The sequence below is a fragment of the Acanthochromis polyacanthus genome, chromosome 8 (genome assembly GCF_021347895.1).
Source record: "Acanthochromis polyacanthus isolate Apoly-LR-REF ecotype Palm Island chromosome 8, KAUST_Apoly_ChrSc, whole genome shotgun sequence".
Taxonomy (NCBI): domain Eukaryota; kingdom Metazoa; phylum Chordata; class Actinopteri; family Pomacentridae; genus Acanthochromis; species Acanthochromis polyacanthus.
Genome location: NC_067120.1, coordinates 1,092,098 through 1,099,630, shown reverse-complemented (window position 1 = coordinate 1,099,630; position 7,533 = coordinate 1,092,098).

Genomic DNA, 7,533 nt, shown 5'->3' with positions numbered 1-7,533 from the left:
GGTAATCAAGGTCCTTTGTCCATAAATTTGCCTCCAGTGTGTTTCAGTGACCCCACAAACATCCACCGAGTTGCATCGAGTGTAAATGTGTCCCGGAGAGCGAACACGCTGAGTCGGTCGACTGCTGCTCATAGTTATCAGGAGGAAAATCACAGACTTCCCACCGCAAAACAGACACAATGAGCCCGACAGTGAAAACAAATTGGTACTCTGGGGAGCTCTGATACGTCCCTTTTGTTACCTGGTTTGGTGAAGACGACACAATAAAATAGTTCACCTCCAGCAGCAGGATAGTCCTGTGGTTCGTGTGCACGTACGCGTGCTGGAAGCAGAAACAGTGGGATCCCATCACTACGCCTGTTCATATCGAGCAGCTCAGCAGGGCGTCTCCACGCACACTTCCGTCTATTGTTAACTTAAAGCATGCAAAGGTCAGCCTGAAATGCACGATGATAACATAAAGTCTCCTGTTGACAACGTGCATAACAAAAATAAAGTCTCTTGTTATTTTCTCTGGTGATTTCATGGGATGTTGTCTACTTGTATTCATTTTCTCCTGGGTACACTGAATGCCATTATGCAGCGTATGTTATGTTAAAATACACCGTTCCATTCACTGTTGCCCATCCCAAATAATCTGTTTTTCTTTGTTTTGTTGGTTATATAGCAAAGCCTCCGACTGCTTTTTGTGAAGACAGAAGAGACATAACTGTACACCTTAGGGAACACCATGAACCCCAAAATCTGAAAACTGGCCATGTTTTCTTTTAGAAAAATCACCAGAATTGCTCAATTTAATCATTGAATTTTCAACTTTGCAAATTCTCCTCATTTGTGATGCCTGGTTCTATAAGAAAATTAAACACATTTAAGCTTAAAATCTAAATATTTCATCAAAATTACTTTATTCTGCCTGTCTCGATTTAAAAAATGCCATAAATGAATGAATTTACTCTAACCAGATCCTACAAAAACAAACCATGAAGCATTTAGTGATCAGCTGCAACCAACAATCATATAAGAAAAATTTATGGACGTTTCTGAGTGAGCTGCAGGTAGTGTTTACACAGAGCAGACAAATACGGAAATAACTAGTTAAATATCTAAAGTATGCACAGCCACCATTTTCCAGTGCCAATAACATCTGTAGACACTTGAAGTTTAACCTTTTTTCATTCTTTTTATGATTTATGGCATTCTCAGTTCTCTCTACTTTTAGCCACGGTTGTTCCATGTGTTTCCATAGTGATGCTGAATATTACATTCCTGTGAAATAAGAGCCCAACGTGTGCAAAAATATGACAGGAGTAAAAAATAGATATATAGAAAAATCGCCCAGAAACTGCCTGGGGTCAGAGGCTTAATGTGTGATTTTAAAAGAGCACAGGGCCTGATGTGGGTCCCAGAACCGGGACCTGGGAACTGGATTACATCTCTTATGTCACGTTGCCAAAACTTCCAGAATCTCAGCAATGTAAAGCAGCTTCATAACAAATCCTCTGAGGCAACACATTATTAGCTTATAAGGCAAATTATTGGATGCCCAAAAGCTACGAAAGATACACAACAGCCTAAATATCTTCCCCGTTGTTTTACATAAAGACAGCAGCTGATATGAATACAAACTGCCTTTAATATCACCGTGTACACACTGGGAACCCACTGAACAAGCTGCTAGGTTTACTACAGATATGGGGTCTGCTGATAGAAGCTGCTTTTTATGTACAGGGATCTTTAATTTAGCCGCTGGTTAATGTATGCTAATGTATGATGGGCTTCCACATGAGGACAGACGGCGTGTTTCTGGCGTCATACACCGACACCCACAACCTCCATCCTTCTTTTATTGCTTCATTTGCATATCAAGGCCTCCGATGCAACAGCTTTCTGTGCGTATAACAACATGGAAAATGAGAGAGCGGTATGCTGGTGACCTTGAACTCTATCTATGGCACCCTGACAGAAGCAGGAGACAGACTTCACAAAGTGTTTTTGTACTTATGTGGACTTGACAAAATGGATGTTTGACTGAGAGAGGCTATTTGCAGCAGATTAGCCGTGCACTTTTTGCACATAGTGAAGGAGGCTGTTCTTTCTTTGTTGCTTTAAGATGTCCCACTAATGAGGACGAGGATGCATAATAAGGTAAAGACGCTCCTTTTCCATGTGTTTGTGAATAGCACACACCCACACAATAGCATTAAAACACTGCACTGCAAACAAGTCCTGCAATCAAAAACATGCACAGCTTATTATATTTGTTGTCGTCTAAAGTAAAAGCACCAAGTCTGCGGTGAAGTGTCTCACTGATTGACAATAGTCTGAATGTCTAAGAAGCTTTTTATTGTTGTAGTTGCTTGAGTTGGAGCTATGTTTTATAAAGATGTGTAGATTAGCCCAGTGGTTCCAAAGCTGGGGGCCAAGGCCTCTAAAAGGGTCATAAGAGAAAGCTTTGGGGTCCTGAGATGACTAATGGTAGAGAAAAGAAGCTCTGATGCAGAAATGTTTAGAGATTTTTGTGAAATATTCTCTAGTTTACAGCTACTGAGGTGAAATATCCTGCAATCTTTTTGGGTCATGGGCACTTGAATAACACAGTCCAGACAGTTCAGAGCAGAATTTGCTCTCTTACTCACATCTTTAATGCAAAAACGAGCTTCAAATTAAACCTAATATTTATGTTATTTGAGGGGTCACAAGCGGAATATGTTTGCAGTAACTGGTTTAATCTTAACAGTGAATCTAGATGCAAATTTCACACAATATTAAAACCACCTGCCTAATACTGTGTATTTCTCATGGTATTTGATTTACTGTAGTTTTGTTTCCTGTTTTACTTTGAAAAATATCCATCCTTGTGTCTCTAGCTGCTGTGTTTCCTCCCTTTGACGTGTTTCCCTCCTCTTTTAATGCCTTCATTAGTTTGTTTTGTGTCTTAGTTCTCTCTGTAAATATAATCCTGCATCTTCTTCTGTCTTTTTGTCAGTTTGTTCTTTCTGCTAACCTCTAGTTTGGAATCCTGGTGAGTTCTTCCCCATGTTCATCATCTGCCTGCCTGTTTCATTTTGTGATGTTTGGGTCATCTTTGCCAGCTCCCCGTGTTTCTGATGTGTCTGAACAGTAGCTCGCCTTTTGCTTGCTAATACCTGCTTCTGGTGTCTGCATCTGGGCCCTTTTCCAAAACTACTCTGTCTCGTCAAGCTGTGGAACTGCTGGGTTGCCTTGTGGTGTGTGGAATGTGAAGTTGGCAACGATTCCCTTGCACAGTCTGAGGATGGGGCATTTTACAGATGTTCGATTGGACAAAGGTCTGGAGGTTTGGAAAGCAGGTCAAGAACTCCTCATTCTTTGCTTGGTGCTTTTTCTGTAACAACATTCTTGTGGGAGGAATTGTCAATGTAACATTCCCATGATTGCCAGGAGCCCAGGTTTGCCAGCAGAACATTTCTTTGTTACAAGATGATCAATGTACTTCTCTTCACCCGCCGGTGGTCGTAATGCTGAGGCTAGCCGGGTTTGTTTAGCTGTGAAATAAGTGCAGCACAGTGAAGTGGAGGTATGAAGTAGGATGAAAGTGAAAACACAAGTGAAGCACAAGTTGCTCAAAACTGCACTGACGTAGATGACTTAAATAAATGCACCAAAAGTAAGGCCAGACTCTTCTATGTCTGATTTATTTTTATCCTTGAAATGTTTACTTCATAGTTACAGCATGGCTAATCCTTTTATGAATCTCTCACTTCATTTCACACAACAGACTGTTTTTTCAATCGGTTTCTAAATAAGAAACAGAATTCATTGAGAATGTAGCTCCAGGGGGCCGTAGTTATCGACTGTTCACCGTTTGTTAGGTAAAGTTCAGTTTTAAGTGATGAATAACGCGAGCATTGACACGAGACCTGATGGAATAAAAAAGGAGAAACCACGAGTCTTCATGACGCTCTGTGGAAGGAAAGACCTTGAGAACAGAAAAAAAGGAGAGAAAATCTGCGTCTTTTTGCTGCCTGTTAATCAGAACGCATAACGCATACAAGCTGGAGGAAGGTACGCTCATCTCAGCGCAGATCAGGGTCGATGTTGGCTCTTTCTTTTTGCCTCTTTCATCCAGCAAGTGTAGTACAGTTTGATATGAATATCCATGCCCTTGACGGCATCCCTGCTGTGTCAAGGTCGATAATACAGCTGTGCTTGTATCTAAAGGACATATTTAGTGGATATTTACACTGATTCAAGCTGATTAGAGTAGAGATGGTTAAGATGTTGTTTATTTACAGTGTAGGATGGTGAAAAATTGGTGTAAATACTAAAATTCTGAGTGTGTTAGTATTGTAAAATGTGGTAAATGGAGCTGAGGCTGATGGCAATCCCTGATTCTGAAGGTGTCCGTTTACAACACTTCATCCTAACGGAACCACAAACATCTTCAGTAAATTTCCTGGCAATCCATGATATATTTTTGAGGCTCGTGTTGCTAAAAAAGTGTGACTAAAACAGCTAAATTTACCATCTACTCCAATAGAAAGCTGTGTGTGGAGGCCCACCGGTGATGGTTTGATGCTCTGAACTCATCTTAATGCTGTTAAGGATCAGGGTGACATGGCTGGCAGATCGGGGCAGGTGATGCTACATTATCAGAGTGATAAGTGAGGGAAAATAACAGTTGATGGATGGAGGAGAGAATAAAGAGACCCTTTAGGCCTGGCTGAATATATCGCGGCTGTAATTACCACCAATATCTGTCAATGGCTCATTCAACGTTTGTCACAGGTTCAGGGCGTTACTTAACCTTGCTAAGCCTAAGTAGAATGAGAGTGAAAATGATAATCGAGTGGTCATTACAGATGAGGATCCTGTGTTAATAGGTGCTAAATGATCATCTAGGAGGGAATAAATGACTCTGAATGGCTGAGTGGGAGACGGTGGATGGAGGATATGGTATCATTATTGCAGGATAGCATCGTTGCTATTGACATTTCCAGAATGAAACTTATGAGCAGCTGTAAGGAGGAGACCCTCCACGCCAGCAAATCAATAAAGCAGCGGCTTCTAATTAGTAAGCAAAATTAAAATGCAAAACCAATGGATGGTTTGGTCTTGAAGCTACAAAGAGGGAAATGAAAAGTCACCCTGCCTTTCCTTGACTATGTTTTTTTCTTCTGCCGTTTAAAACTCAGTGTGTCTTTCAGCTTTGGAACCACTTTGTAACCATTAAACCTCGGGTTTGTCCTTCCTTTCAGTGCTCACCTTGTCCTACTTTGCCAACTCTTGAGTCTATCAAAGATTTTTTACCGAGAAGAGTCTGAAATAGAACACTAAAGGAAACATGAATCAGTGACGCCCCGGCTGATGAGGATATGGAAATATGTGCTAAAGTATCACACAATGTTTTGCACAAGAGGTGGGTGTTGAAAGAGGAAACTGCTGGAATGTTTTGTATTCTGAATGTTTTTTTATAAACTGCACCCATCATGTCCTCCTTTGCTCCTCATCAACAGTTACTTATTGTGTTTGCAGATGTTCACAGGTTTATAACCAACGTCACACATTTGTTGAGCTCTTGTGTCGGCAGTAGAAGTTTGGAAAAGTGAGAAGTTTGAGTTGAAGGAGGGGCCACAGATGGAAAGCTGTCAGAGATACTTCCAGGTGAGAGGAGCAGGTGCACAGAAACAACAGGGAGACAGTAACTGTAGTTTAAGCTGTTTGTTTGACCCGATAGCAACAGAGTCAGCAAATAGAGCCGGCACAGTGACAGAGGCAATACAGACTTATTTTTAGATGTACACTTTAGAGGAATAACATTACAGTGGTGACCATGGCAGATAAATGCCCCCAAATGCACTGAGACATCACAGAACAAAGATGCTCATTAGAATTCCAGAACTTGCTCTGGGTGTCTTAAAGTGATTTCAGGATCAGAGTTACCCAGTGAAATCTGTTTATTTTTCCGTGGGCATTTTGCAAACAGAAGCCACTAATAGCTCATTTGGCACACTTTTAATGTTGCCATTTTGCTAAAATGCAAACAATTATGGGTTCCGTTGCTCCAAAACATGAACGATCAGACTGAAAACTGCGTATCTCCAGCAACACTACACTATGAATACCATTTTTAAAGAATGCTGCAAAAAGTTTTCATTTTCTCCAAAAGGTTGTCTGACACACCCTAATCCAATACAGTGTGGTGCAAATAATAGGTTCTTTTTAGTAGAATAAGCACTGATCAGCTGAGACAGCCTGACAGTGATTTGTTCACCCCTATACATGTCAAAGTCAGAGATCACAGATTTGACTGCGGTAACAGCATTTCAGCGGATATACTCTCAGTCGTTCAAGTGATAATGAAAGAAAACAGGGGCATTAAGACTTGCTGCTCATTAAAATAGCTTGGAAAAGTGAGAGGAGGTTTGGATGAAAGCTTAGTGCAGTCATTAAAGCTGACAGCTACCTGTGTAGGGAGCTGACATCAAAATGCAACCCAGACATCACACACTGGGTTGCATCTCAGTGTTGCTGAAGGCTAAAAAAAAAAAAAAAAAGAGTACAAACAAAGTTCAACCCATGAATAAGTAAAAATGAATGTCTGGATTGAAGGATTTTGCATCCAAGTGAAGATAATAAAATGGACATCAGTACCACAGCAGTGTGGATGAAAATCATGTTGTTGACTCAGTGTCCAGCACCCGTAAATGGAAGAACAGAAGAGCAGTAGAGCAGCAGAACGGCCTTTATTCTATCAATCATTCATGTTCCCCATTCATCTTCTGTTCAGGAAACAAATCCACTGACTGTATACGAAGACAGATGAACCTCTGTCATGTTTCCCAAAGATTTCCTGAAAAGCAGTTCTACAGCTTAGTGTGGATCTCCAAGCATCACCATTTTGACAACCAGATCCCTCCTAAATCAAGGCTAATCCCAAAATCTGCAAACAGAGCTAGGCGGACCACACAAACATCTCTGGGCATCGATCGTCCGGTGATGGAACTCACTTTTCTTATGCTTAACTTTAAGCCTTACTACAACTGAATCAGGTAAGATTCATACAAATACAGCCTCTGTACAGTTGATGTGAACAGGGAAACTAGCTATAGAGACCTAAACTGGTTTTGTACTAGTCTTTAAGCATGTTTATTTCTGCTGTAAAGTTTGATATTTTAACATGGGGCTCTATGAGGACTAACTCACTTTTGTAGTCAGCATCTAGTGGTCAAGGACAGGAACTGCAGCTTCTGACACTTAATTTTTAAACCTTGGATCTAGACATTAACCTGACATTACCTCTAGGGTCACAGTTAGCATTTCATTACTAATATTGCACGGGGGGATAGATTAAACAAAGCCTATTCTAAAGTGGCATATGTTGTTCTGAAATCACGGACACAGCCTAGTTTTCATGGCAGATAATAAGCAGGGCAACCACATGTCAACAATTAGATTGTGCGAGCAACAGACCAAAGATTAGAGCTACAGCTTATCACCAATTATGGATAACTTTAGGCCTTAATAGAATTTAAATGGATGAGATACACAGTA